Source organism: Calliphora vicina, chromosome 5 (genome assembly GCF_958450345.1).
Source record: "Calliphora vicina chromosome 5, idCalVici1.1, whole genome shotgun sequence".
NCBI classification, from domain to species: Eukaryota; Metazoa; Arthropoda; class Insecta; order Diptera; family Calliphoridae; genus Calliphora; species Calliphora vicina.
The window spans coordinates 2266537-2281429 of NC_088784.1; the positions used below are offsets into that span (position 1 = coordinate 2266537).

At 26.8% G+C, this 14893-nt stretch overlaps 1 protein-coding gene across 1 annotated transcript in view; it reads right to left on the reverse strand.

Annotated features, from left to right (window-relative positions):
• The window catches only part of ths (thisbe), a 104305-nt gene that overhangs the window by 68406 nt on the left and 21006 nt on the right, over nucleotides 1-14893 (reverse strand). The gene's annotated exons all lie outside the window — the stretch shown is intronic.

Here is a 14893-nt window from a genome sequence, read left to right on the forward strand (position 1 = left end):
TCCGCTATCTATAACGATCCAGAATATATATACTTTATAGGGTCGGAAATGAAAAATGTAGAAATTACAAACGGAATGACAAACTTATATATGTATACCCTTCTCACGAAGGTGAGGGGTATAAAAATATTTGTTGAAATGTTGGGATTTGCATTAGATGGCGTATCTGTTGAACGCGGTTTTTGTTTTTAATAACTTATATGTCATTTTGAAGGTTACATATCTGTCATTTATTCTCACTTAGTTATTGAACAGTATATTGTAAACAACAACATTTTTTTTGCTTCGAAAATGTTGAATTTTGTACCAACAAAGCGTCATATGCAGGAAGATTTGCTTTACTTTTTTTTAATTTGAAAAAAAGTGCGGCTGAAGCACATCGATTGCTCACCAAAGCTTAAGGTAAATGTGTTTCATCGGTTTCAACGTGCGAAAGATGGTTTGTTCAGTTTGTTCAAGATCGCCCTGGCCAGCCAAAAAAGTTTGAAGACCAAGAATTGGAGGCATTACTTCCTGAAGATTGTTATAAAACTTAACATGAGCTTGCTAAATCATTGGAAGCTACTCAAGCAGCAATTTTAAAACGTTTGCGAGCACCAGGATTCATCCAAAAGCAGGGAAATTGGGTACCATACGAATTGAAGAAAAGAGAACTTGAGAGCCGATTTTGCATGTCCGAAAATAATCATTAGTTGCAATTGAAAATGGATCCATTGCAATAACCCGAAGCGGAAGAGAACCTATGTGAAGCCCGGCCAACCAGCCGAATTGACACCAAAGCCAAATATCCAAGGTACTATGGTAATGCTCTGCGTTTGGTGGGACCAAAAGATCCTATCTATTATGAGCTGCTGAAATCTGACCAGACACAATCACAGGGAACCTGTACCGAATGCAACTGATTCGTGGGAGCGAGCATTTGCCGAAAAGCAACCACACATTTAGCCGTAATATTCCATCATGACAACACTCGACCACATGTCGTAATACCTGGTAAAAACTATTTAGAAATAAGTGGTTGGGAAGTTTTGCCTCATCCGCCTTATAGTCCAGACCTTGCCCTGTCCGACTACTATTTGTTTCGATCGATGCAGAACGCTCTCTCTGGGATACGCTTTACTTTGGAACTGAGTAGCCGAAATTGGCTTGATTCGTTCTTGGCCTCAAATAGAGTTGTCAAATATTCGACATAATCTAAAAACCGGTTCGAATAACCGGTTTTTAGCCTTTTGTGTCAATTTAATTTCTACATTTTTCATTTGCGACCCCACAAAGTATGTATGACCCCACAATATATATATATTCTGGATCGTTATAGATAGCGAAGGCGATATAGCCTTGTCCGTCTGTCCGCCTGTATGTTGAAATCAACTTTCCGTGGCCCCCAAATAACTTACATGATTCATACATCAATATATCGGGAATTCTTCCGGCTCGATTGCTATTTAAAATCGCCAAAATCGCCCCACAAATGGCTGAGATATAATGAAAAAACCGGGACAACCTCGATTAATATAGACAATATGGATATCTAATGATAGATATATCAAATTCCATTGCAACGATTAATATAAGGCTATAGTAAGATGGAGCTACAATGGGTCAAAAAAAAAAAATATTTTTTTGAATTTTGTTTTCATCAAAAATTTTTTTTGTCATAAATTGTTTTTCCCCAAAAAAGATTTTTTAAAAATAAAAAATTAAAAAAAAAAATTTCGAAAAAAAATTTAAAAAAAATTTATTTTGTTTAAATAAAAATATTTTTAAGTATAATTTGGTGAAGGGTATATAAGATTCGGCACAACCGAATGTAGCTCTCTTACTTGTTGTATTCTTAAAATAAATTTTAAAAAATATTCGATTATGCCGAATAATTCTAGACAAAAAAACCGGTTTGTCGAATAACTCGAAAACCGTCCTTCTGTAAAAACCGGTTTGACAACTCTAGCCTCAAAAGATGAGCAGTTCTTTTTCGGTTCAGGATCCATATGTTGCCAGAAAGATGGTGTTGTACAAAGATTTCAAAATAAAAGCTAACAATTTGGAACAGTCCCGCATTTTAAGTTATACACCCAATAGTTTATGATGCAACACATTAGTAATAATATTACCATATACGGAACCATAAAATAATCTGACAGCAACTTTAAAATTCAATCATAACATGAGGATGTTCGATTATGGTCACCACAACCATAATTTTTTTTCATTGCGTTCAAATAAAATGGAGCTGTAACTTTAACTAAAAGTTTTGACCTATGAGGTCAAAATATTAACACAAGCCTTTGGCAAGTTAATTGATGAGTCCTCTTTTCACTAAACCGGGTTAGTGTAGTAAATTTTTAGCAATTCTTGCAAAGATTTGTCGCATATTTCCTTTAAAAATTTCTTTGAAAATATATTGAATTAATAATAATTTCTGGCATGGACTTTAATTTAATTGCATCAAATATTGTTTTTTTGTAGTGGAAAATATTGTTTAGCGGGAGTGCTTGTTGTCAACATGGATGGCGCCAAACTGCAATTTACGTAATAGACATATAACTTCAAAGAAGTTTAATTTTTCTGCGAACTGACGATTTTTCCATTTTTCCACCCGGTTAGGGCATTAAAATCTTATCAAACGTAACCAAATACGAAGGCGTTGCCAGTATTGTTGCCAGTATTGTTTTCCACAAAATATGTGTAAAATTCATAGAACGTAAATATCTTGCATTTGAAGTCAATTGAGGCAATACTGGTTTTTACTCGTTGGCCAACCCAGAGCAATTTATTGTCACTCTCTAATCAGATAAATACAAAGCAAAATACACGTGTTAGAAAAGTGCTAAAAACAAAGATAAAAAATACCTTATAGACAGTAACTCTGTTAAGGAATTTAAAGAAATTTTTTGCCATTTTATGTCAAAAAAATGGGGAACTAATTTTTACTGAAACAAACTATTTTTCTTTACAGGCAAGACCAATTTTAAGTTTATGTCTTTGCGTATTTTTATCATTTATTTGACTATTTATATCTTAGAAAATTACTGAGATTAATAAAATAATGTCTAGCCAAAAAATATTTGAGGTTGAATTGAAGATTGTTATAAAAATTCTTGAATTTTTTTTTAAGAAATATTTATTGATTTCTTATCAATCTTTATCGTTTACGATATAAATGAAAAATACTTTATTATACAATACCCTACACCATGAGTGACAATGATATGAGTTTGTTATTCCATTAGTAATTTATAAAATTTCATTTGCAACCCCTTAAAATATATACATATTGGATCGTTACAGGCATGCCCTTCCGTCCGTCTGTATGTTGAAATCAACTTTCTGAAGCCACCAAATAATTTACATATGATTTATACATTATTATATGCGCAATAGTCCCAGTTTGGTTGCTATTTAAATGCCGCAAATTGGAAAATTTTTAAAAGAAAAAAAACATTTTTTTAAAAAAAAAATCTGATTAAAAATTTGTTTCTCAATTTTGACCCATTAGAGGTCTGAACTATTATGGAGTTGTATATGTCGTTGCAAAGACCTTTGAAATATCTATCATTAGATATCCATATTGTCTGTATTAAAGACTTAGTATTCCAGATATAGATGAATCAAAAAAATAGGTAAAAAATCGATGTCGTCTGGGTTTTTTGCTTATATCTCAGCGATTTGTGGACCGATTTTCTCGATTTTAAATAGCAACCGAATAGGGACTTTAGCGGATATATTGATGTATGAATCATGTATGTAAGCTATTTGGGGGCTACGGAATGATGATTTCAACATACATACGGACATGTGTATATCGACTCCGCTATCCAAAACGATCCAGAATATATATATTTTATGGGGTCGTAAATGAAATTTAAAGAAATTACAAACCGAATGTCATATTCTTAATCCTCATGGTGAGGACTGTAAAAATATTTAAAAATTTTCAAGAAAAATTCAAAAAAATAATTTCAAACAAAAATTTTTTTTTCACCAAAAAATATTTTTATTTGGTTGAAGGGTATATAAGATTCGTCACAGCTGAATATAGCTCTCTTACTTGTATTTTTTTTTTTTGAGTGATTTAAACTTTATTTGTCCTTAAGTTTTTATTGCAGTTGAAATTCTTACCAGAATCATCATGTGTAATTTAATAAGCTGTAATTTCTTGAAAAATTGCTTAAAAAAGATTTTGTTCATTTAGTTGTTTTTGTTTATGATTTTCCTTTAATTTTGATTTATTGTTTATTATTGTTTTGATTTCACTGGAATTTATGGGGGGTTTGGAAGGTTTTGATTTCAAAAAAAAATGCACTTCAAAAGCCAAGTAAATAATACAAAAATAAAACAGTTAAATTGTCTGATTTGCAAAATTAATCTAGACATAATTTACAATAGTTGCTTTAATATTTATAATTGTTTACTTAAATACTTTTCAGTTTTAAATAAAATTATAAACACAAATTATTTGTTTTAAATATCTATTAAAACTTTAAAATTTAAGTGACCTTTAAAATTAAAAAAAAACGTGATTTTAATAGAAAAACGTTTCTAATATTTTTTTGGGGGGCTTTTGATTAAGTATTTGGCCAATTAAATGGCAGTAAATCAATGATATAATATTGTAGCAGAAATGCACACCCAAATAAACAAATAATCCAAAACCAAATGTATAATAATAAAAATAATAATAAAACGAAAATTATTTGTAAATATTGATTATAAAACGTGGAACATTTTGTAGATAGAAACAATAAAGTACCTGCCTGCTTGGAAATAATTGGTTGAAAATAATGAAAATATTCTTGATGGTCAATCAACCTTCAATTGTTGTCGTCGTTTTTATTCAAATAAAATGAATTTACTTGGTAACAAATTAATTAATTTTGTTTTTCTTAACTTGTTGGGTTTGTTTTCTTTCAATAAATCATAAAGTTTGTGAAATTAATCACTTTGTATTTGTTATTAAAAATCGGTTGGCTGGCTGGCATTAATAGAAATGGAAAATTTCTTTATAAAAAAAAAAACAGTGTTAGCAGCTAAACAAAGACATTATAAAATTGGGTCAATAGGCTCCCACGGTTAATTTAGTTTTTATTTTTCTTAGACTTTGCTCGGCTTGTGGTTTTATTGTGGGCTAAAGTTCTTTAGTTTATTTAGTCAAATATTTGTTATTTAGCATGACTAATTGTTATCAATTTAATAGATATAATATTGGTCAAGAGATTTCTACTTACTGGCTTTTAGTCATTTATTTCATAAGAAATTATTATTTGGTGTTTTAGTAATTTCCTTTCTATAAGATAGACAATCAAATTTTGTTTAAACTTCCATCCATAATTATTTTCACTAAAAATTGCTCTAAACACACAATAGCGGAAATTACTCTTCCTTGCAAACATTGCATATGTTGCAATGAAACAGCTATTCGATTATTCGGTTACTTGTTTAAACATTTAAGTAACCACTAAAATGTGTGACTATTTAAAATTAAAAATTATTTTAATTAAACGTCATTAAATTTTCTCTTAATAAAAATAATTTTTTTCTTAAAAAATCCTAAAAATTAAACGGTTACTCTTAAGTACTCTTAAGTTTTTAAGTAACCACTAAAATTTTTGTCTATATAAAATTAAAATTTAATAATTTTATTTTATGCTATGAAAACAGTATTTTTTCAATGAAATTATTTAACGAATATTCGGTTACTCGTTTAAAAATTTAAGTAATCACTAAAATGTGTGACTATTTTAAATTAAAAATGATTTTAATTAAACGTCATTTAATTTTATCTTAATAAAAATATTTTTTTTTTAAATCCTAAAAATTAACGGTTACTCGTAGCAAATTCTGGTAACCACAGCAAATGTTCATAATTTTAAGTCTTAAATGGTTTTTAGGACTAATTTTATTTTTTTGTTTTAGTAAACAGTATTTTTTCAATAGCATAGTTTTTCGATTATTCGGGTACTCGTTTAAATTTTTAAGTAACCACTAACATTTTTTTCAATATAAAATTAAAATTTAATAATTTTATGTTATGCTATAAAAACAGTATTTTTTCAATGAAATTATTTAACGAATATTCGGTTATTCGTTTAAAAATTTAAGTAACCATTAAAATGTGTGTGTATTTAAAATGAAAAATGCTTTTAATTAAATTTCCTTTTATTTTCATTTTTCAAATTTCAATTTCTTTTCTAAAAAAATCTAAAAAATTAAATGGTTACTTTTTGCAAAGTCCGGTAACCATAGTTAATTTAATTAACTTGGAGACAAAATGTTTTTTATTACAACTAATTTAATTTTATTTTATTAAATAAGTATTTTTTCAATGAAATTACTTAACGATTATTCGGTTACTCATATAAAAATTTAAGTAACCACTAAATTGTTTGTCTATTTCAAATTAAAACTTATTAATTTTATTTTATGGTATGAAAACAGTATTTTTTTCAATGAAATTGTTTAACGAATATCCGGTTACTTGTTTCAAAATTTAAGTAACCACTAAAATGTGTGTGTATTTTAAATTAAAAATACTTTTAATTAAACCTTCTTTTAGTTTCTTTTATAAAATATTTCTTTCTAAAAAGTTCTAAAAAAATTAAACGGTTACTTGTTGAGAATTCCGGTAATCATTGCTAATTTTAATAATTATACCCTACACCACCATAGTGGGGAGGGTATTATGCGTTTGTGCAGATGTTTGTAACGCCCAAAAATATTGGTCTAACACCCACCTTAAAGTATACCGATCGACTTAGAATCACTTTCTGAGTCGATTAAACGATGTCCGTCCGTCCGTCCGTCCGTCCGTCTGGCTGGCTGGCTGGCTGGCTGGCTGGCTGGCTGGCTGGCTGTCCATGTAAACCTTGTGCGCAGAGTACAGGTCGCAATTTTGAAGATATTTCGATCAAATTTGGTACATATTACTTTTTCGGCCCAAGGACCAAGCCTATTGAAACTGGCTGAAATCGGTCCATTATTTCACCTAGCCCCCATACAAATGTCCCCTCGAAATTGGACTTTATCGGTCATAAATGTTTAATTTATCTATGTATCTACACAAATTTCGCTCCAAATAAGTTTTATATATACAAAATTCATGTCACCAAATTTTGTTACGATCGGTCCATAATTAGTCATAGCTCCCATATAGACCCGCTTCCGAAAATCACTTTAACGTGCATAAATCACTTAAAAATGTTCGTATACACACAAAATTCAACATAAATAACTTTCATATAGACATAAATCACACGACCTAATTTTATGGTGATCGGTCCATAATTGATCATAGCTCCCATATAAGGCCCCTTCGAAAAATCACTCAAAAATATAAATTATTGATATTTTAAAAGAAAAATATTTTTACTCATTTACTTGGTGTAGGGTATTATATGGTCGGGCTTGACCGACCATACTTTCTTACTTGTTTTTAGATATAAATGGTTTTTATTATAAGTAATTTTATTTGCTGTTATGAACTAACAATTTTTTCATTAAAATTGCTTTTCGATTATACGGTTACTCATTAAAAAATTTAAGTAACCACTAAAATTTATGTGTATTTGAAACTAAAAATGCTTTTTTTAAGCTCCTTTTAGTTTCTTTTATAAAAAAATATTTCTTTCTGAAAAATTCTAAAAAATTAAACGGTTACTTGTTGCAAATTCAGGCAACCATAGTTAATTTTAATAAATATGAGATTTAAATGGTTTTTATTATAACAACTTTAATTTGCTTTTGTGAAATAAGTATTTTTTTCAATGAAATGGTTACGATTATTCGGTTACTCATACAAAAAAATTTAAGTAACCATTAAAATGTTTGTCTATTTTAAATTAAAAATGCTTACAATTAAACCTCTTTTTAATTTTTGCTATAGAAAATAGATATTTTTTTTTAAAATTCTTAAAACGGTTACTTTTTGCAAATTCCGGTAACCACAGCTAATTTTAATAATTTTGAGATGTAAATGGTTTTTATTATAACTAATTTTATTTTTATTAAATTGTTTTCAATTTAAAAATGCTTTTAATTAAACCTCTTTTTAGTTTCTTTTATAAAACATGTATTTCTTTCTAAAAAGTTCTAAAAAATTAAACGGTTACTCGTTCAAATTCCGCTAATCATGGTTAATTTTAATAATTTTTAGATATAAATGGTTTTTATTATAACTAATTTAATTTGCTGTTATGAAATAATAATTTTTTCATTGAAATTGCTTTTCGATTATACGGTTACTCATTAAAAAAATTTAAGTAACCACTAAAATTTGTGTGTATTTGAAATTAAAAATGCTTTTTTTTAAAGCTCCTTCTAGTTTATTTTATAAAAAATTATTTCCTTCTGAAAAATACTAAAAAATTAAACGGTTACTTGTTGCTAATTCAGGTAACCACAGCTAATTTTAATAATTTTGAGATGTAAATGGTTTTTATTATAACTAATTTTATTTTTAGTCATAAAATAAGTTTTTTTTTCAATGGAATAGCTTTCCATAATACGGTTACTCTTTAAATAATTTAAGTAACTACTAAAATTTTTGTCTATTTCGTATCAAAAATACTTTAAATTAAACCTCTTTTTATTTTCATTTATAAAACATGTATTTCTTTCTAAAAAGTTCTACAAAATTTAACGGTTACTTGTGTCAAATTCCGGTAACCATAGTTAATTTTAATAATTTTGCAATGTTAATGCTTTTTATTACATTTGATTTTATTTTCTGTTATGAAATAAGTGTTTTTAAACGAAATTGATTTTCGATTATTCGGTTACTCATTTAAAATTTTAAGTAACCACTAAAATTTGCGATTATTTAAAATAGAAAATGTTTGTTATTAAACCTCGTTTAATTATATTTCATAAAAATTATATGTTTGTCTAAAAAAGTCTTAAAAGTTAGAAGGTTACTTGGTCTTTTTTTCAATATTAAAATATGAAACGGTTACTTAAAGGAGCAGAGTTTCGGTTGGAATTTATGGAGCATCTTTTTATTTGTTACTTGATCGTAATCTTAATGAAGATTAATGTTCTAAACAATTCATGGTAGATACTTTTATTGTGAAGCCCATTTATCTTTGCCATGATGATTCCTTGCTTGTCTCGCCCTAAACGTCTTCTAATTAAGTTACATTTTGCCAATGTTCTACAATCTTATTCATGTTTAACAAATCACAGAAATTTTTGCGACAATATTTTATTTTATTTTTGTTTTATGGCGCACATTTGTGTTTATTATTTGAGTTTTTATCTCAATTGTTGTATTAAATTGAGTTGTTTGGTGGTGGTGGTTGGTGTTGTTGGATATAAAATATCAACATATGTATGAATGTACGTAGCAGAGATAGATACTTAATGTATCTGTGGTATCTGTCAATAATGTTCGAATAAATACTTTATGTATGTTTGTGTATCTGTTTATACTCTGTTGTCAGAGTTTACTAATGGGTTAATTGTTTTAACTTAATCTTATCAATTTTATTATTGATTAAAAAAATAAAATAATAATAAAAGGAAAAACAAAACTACAAAATACATTAAGTGTCAACACTATCTGTAAAACTAAGTAGAAAGACACATCTTATGGAATTGTAACACCCTCCTGCTGAAAGTGTTGGCTTCCCTGCACCCTTGGTTTTAAATACAACAAAGATATATTGGACAAGAAATGCCATTAAAACAATCATGTTTAGCGAGCTGAATGGAGTTGAATGAAGCGTGTTGTTGGGCGATTGGGGGAGCCTTGTTTGGGGCGCATAAAATATGGAATATGTACGAGTAAATACTCCAACTATGTGGCGCTCCAAATAACAACAAAGATACCAAGCAACGTTTGTGTTGGCTAAATGGATGGATGTCTTTGGTGGTTGTTGGCTAGAAGGTAGGTAGGTTGGCTGGTTGGTTGTTTTGAATTTGTTGTAGTTGCTGTTAGTGTTTCGTTTTGGTTAAAAATGAAAAGATAAGCTTTTTGACAAGCCATTTGTTTACTTTTTGTTTTTGTTATATGAATTCCATTTCATTTCATTTGTTTACCATAAATTGTATTTTCAACAAACAAAAAAAAAACACTCACATTTCAACGTATGTATGTGTAAAAGTATTCAATCGCATTTAGAAGATATTTATTTTATTTAATTTTATTTGTTCGCCGTTGTAAAGTACGATTATTTATAATTTATTTCCTGTGAGTAAGTAGTGTGAAAAAATGCCGGTTTCTTGTTATAAAGTTTAAAATGTTTAATCTAATTTGTTGTTGTACATTTCATTAAACATAGTAGTGGTCTCTAGTATTATTATTATTTTATTTCGGATTTAATGAAGTTTTAAATACTTTTGATGTTTGTTTGAAGTTCGTTTTATGGACTGCTGCATGATAAATAAACGCTTTTAAATGTTGACATAGATCAGGGTTGGGAACCAAACATTCACATACACATTTGTGGCGATATTTTAATTATTTTAAAACATTTATTCATGCAATCCAGCAGCAGTCTAAGTCTTGTGTGGGTGGTTAGTTGGTAAAAACTAAAAGTTCATTTATTTCATTAATGTGACATGGCGTGTTTATGGTTTACTTACGCCGGACAGGACACAATGAGTTTATAACTGTCAACACAAAAAAGGAAATACATTTATTTTGAAATTTTTTCCCTTGCTTGTATTGCAGTAACTAATTACACTAGGGCTTATGTAATTAAGTTTTTGAAACGGTATTTTCTACACAAAAAGAAATTACAAAAACAGACTTAAATAAATCACCATAATAACTTATTTTATAAAAACATACATTTTTCTCTAAAAAGTCTTAAAAATTAAACGGTTACTCGTGGTAACTTCGGTTAACCACAGTTAATGTTAATAATTTTGAGATGTAAATGGTTTTATTATAACTAATTTCATTTTATTTTATGAAACAAATTATTTTTTCCATAAAATTACTTTTCGATTAAATGGTTACTCGTTTAAAAACTTAAGTAACCACTAAAAAGTTTGTCTATTTAAAATTATAAATGGTTTTAATTACATTTCCTTTTATTTGCTTTAATATAATAGCAATTTTTTCTAGAAATTAAATGGTTACTCGTTGCAACTTCCAGTAACCATAGCTAATTTCGAGATGTAAATGGTTTTAATTACATATTTGCATATTTTTTGTTATAAAATAAATATAATTTTTCAATAAAATTACTCTTTAATTATTCGGTTACTCGTTTAGAAAATTTTAGTAACCACTAAAATGTTTGTCTATTTACCATTATAAATGGTTTTAATTATATTTCCTTTTATTTTCTTTTATAAAAAATATATTTTTCTCTAAAAAATTCTTAAAAATTAAACGGTTACTCGTGGTAACTTCGGGTAATCATAGCTAATGTTAATAATTTTGAGATGTAAATGGTTTTATTATAACTAATTTTATTTTCTTTTACGAAACAAAGAATTTTTTGAATGAAATTGCTTTTCGATTAAACGGTTACTCGTTTAAAAACTTAAGTAACCACTGAAAAGTTTGTCTATTTAAAATTATAAATGGTTTTAATTACATTTCCTTTTATTTTCTTTTATAAAACATATATTTTTCTCTAAAAAATTCTTAAAAATTTAGCGGTTACTCGTTGCAACTTCAAGTAACCATAGCTAATTTTAATAACTTTGAGATGTAAATGGATTTTATTATATATTTACATATTTTCTATTATAAAAAATGTATTTTTTCAAATAAATTGTTTTCCGATTGTACGGTTACTCGCTTTAAAATTTAAGTAACCACTAAAATTTTTGTCTATTTAAAATTAAAAATTGCTTTAATTAAAACTGTTTTTATTTTCATTTATAAAAAATAAAATTTTGTCCAAAAAATCTTAAAAATTTAGCGGTTACTCGTTGCAACTTCAAGTAACCATAGCTAATTTTAATAACTTTAAGATGTAAACCGATTTTATTACATATTTGCATAATTTCTATTATAAAAAATTTATTTTTTCAATAAAATTACTTTTCGATTATTCGGTTACTCATTAAGAATTTAAGTAACCACTAAAATTTGTGTCTATTTAAAATTAAAATTAATTTTAAATAAACCTCTTTTTATTTTCATTTATAAATAATAAAATTTTGTCTAAAAAATCTTAAAAATTTTGCGGTTACTCGTTGCAACTTCAAGTAACCATAGCTAATTTTAATAACTATGAGATGTTAATAGATTTTATTATATATTTGCATATTTTCTATTGTAAAAAATTTATTTTTTCAATAAAATTACTGTTCGATTATTCGGTTACTCGTTAAAAAATTTAAGTAACCACTAACATTTTGGTCTATTTAAAATTAAAAATTGTTTAAATTAAACCTTTTCTTATTTGGTTTTTTAAAAAACGATTATTTTTCTTAAAAAGTTGTTAAAAACTATTCGGTTACTTGTTGTATGTATATTCCAGTAACCACAGTTTATGTTAATAATTTTTAGTTGTAAATGTTTTCATGCCTTATCTGTATATGCTCTGTTGTGAAAAAAGCATATCATCAATGAAATTACATTTCGGTTATGCGGTTACTCGTTTAAAAATTTAAGTAACCACAAAGATTTTTGTGTATTTTAAATTAAAAATTCATTTATTTTTATAAAATATATTTTTTTTCCTAAAAATGTCTTTCAAATTAAACGGTTACTTATTGTAAATTTTGGTTCATTTTAATAATTTTGTCTCGTAAAATGTTTTTATTATATATAATTTTAGTTTCTGTTGTGAAAAACGTATTTTTGTAAATTATTTTACGGTTACTCGTTTAAAAATTTAAGTAACCACTAAAATGTAAGCAAAAATTTTTGTGGTTACTTAAATTAAAAAAAAATTTAAAAAAATTAAAAATTGTCTTTAATTAAACTTACTTTTATTTTCTTTTATAAAAAATACATTTTTTCCTAGAAAGGTCTTAAAAATTAATCGATTAATGTTTTAAATTCAAGTAACCGCATTTAGTGGTAATAATTTTGAGATGTAAATAGGTTTTATTATGCCAGATTTTATTTTCTGTTATGCAACAAATAATTTTTGATAAAATTGCTTTATGATTATTCGGTTACTCATTTAAAATTTAAGTAACCATTTTTATTTTCTTACCTAAATGAGTTTTATTACATATCTTTTGATTTTCTACTATGAAAAAATTATGTTTTTTAATAATACATATATTTAAATATGAAACGATTACTCATTTTGAACTCAAGTAATCATTAAATTTCTGGTTATAAGTATTGACCAGTTTATGATTTAAAATTGTATAAATTATCAATACATATGTTGTCGTAGTCCTCAGGGAAAGAGGCAAATAAGGAAATTATTTCCAACATTGTATTAACTAATCGGACAATAAAGATACAATATTGAATTGTTAACATATTTCCCAATAATTACTTGTAGCTTTAGCTTTATAAGCCCTATAAATATTCCATTGCAATTGATAACTTAAATTTATTTACTTTATTAAATTTTATTTAAACCATACAGAAATACACATAGAATGGAAACTAGGAAAAAAAAACTCTAAACAATCACACATACGAGTATTGTTTTTGTTATCACATAGTTTTTTTACTAATAAAATTAGGTTTTTGACAACTGAGTTAGGTTTTTGAAGGGAGAGTTTCCAATCTATGTGAATTAATCTATGGTTTAAACAATTTCTTTTGTCAATTATTTATTGTTTCCTTAATAAAAAAAAACTAATTTCCACTTATTTGTACAAACTTAACTATTAACTTTTAACTATGTAAACACAAGTGTACTTTGTTTAAGTGCAGTTAAACCTGGTTTATTTATTTGTTTAGCTGATTTTTTATTTTTTTTTTATTTTTGCTGTAATGGTTGGTTGTGTAATAGTTTATGGTTGTAAATAGAACAATGTTTTTTTTTTTGTTTTTCTTCTTCCTAAAATATAAATTGTTCATGACATCATGGAAAATAAAACAGAATTTGCAAAAACTTTTAAATAGAACAGTTGCTGTTTTTAAATGCAAACAGTTCATCAAATGACAGTGAGTGTTTTTAAGTAAATCTGGGTTAAGGAACATAGGAAATGAAAGAATATTTTATTTTGATTTATTGTACTTGATAAATGAAGTCTTGAAAAAGAACATTAGTTTAAAATGAAATTCTTGTTTTTATATAAATTTATTTAAGGGATTTTAAATATCATTCATTTTTTTAAACATAGTTTAAACTATTGTTACTAAGAGTCAAAGCAGACAATGAATTAAATTGTGTGGCAAATTTTTTTAGTTGTTATAACTAAAATTGATAAGCCCTAACTAACTATTGCGATTAAATTCCTTGTTTATTTCCTAAAAAATCATAAATCTTTAGTTACGTTGTTTTATACCCAGATCCCCAGACATTTGCTATAAACATTAAGAGAGCTAACATTTTAAATAGTGTAGTGTATTATTGACAATTATCAAGAATTAATTTCAATTAACTTTCGAGTTAAAATTGACTCTCTAACCTTAATTGTTTCAGTTTGTAGGCCATTAAGTTTTATTTTCTTTATTTCCAACAACTGCAACCACAACAATTCGTTATCAGTTGCTAAATAGTTAGTTAGCAAAAGAGGGCTTGTTCGTTTTTAGTAGCCACAAAACGTTAATATTCGCTCGTAGCATTTAATTTATTATTAGCTACAATTATTCAGAGATATTGTCTAAAATAACTAATTGAAAGTCATAATTTTTTTGTTTGTTTTAATGATTGACCAAGTAAGTGTGTTGTGAAAGAATTTGCTGGATTTGTGTGACAAAATTATCTGTGTTTCCAGGCGCCCACATAGTCCACACATTTCGAATGTTTGTTTTGATAACTGTCAGTTTTGTGTCAGACCGAATGTATGTTATTTTCCA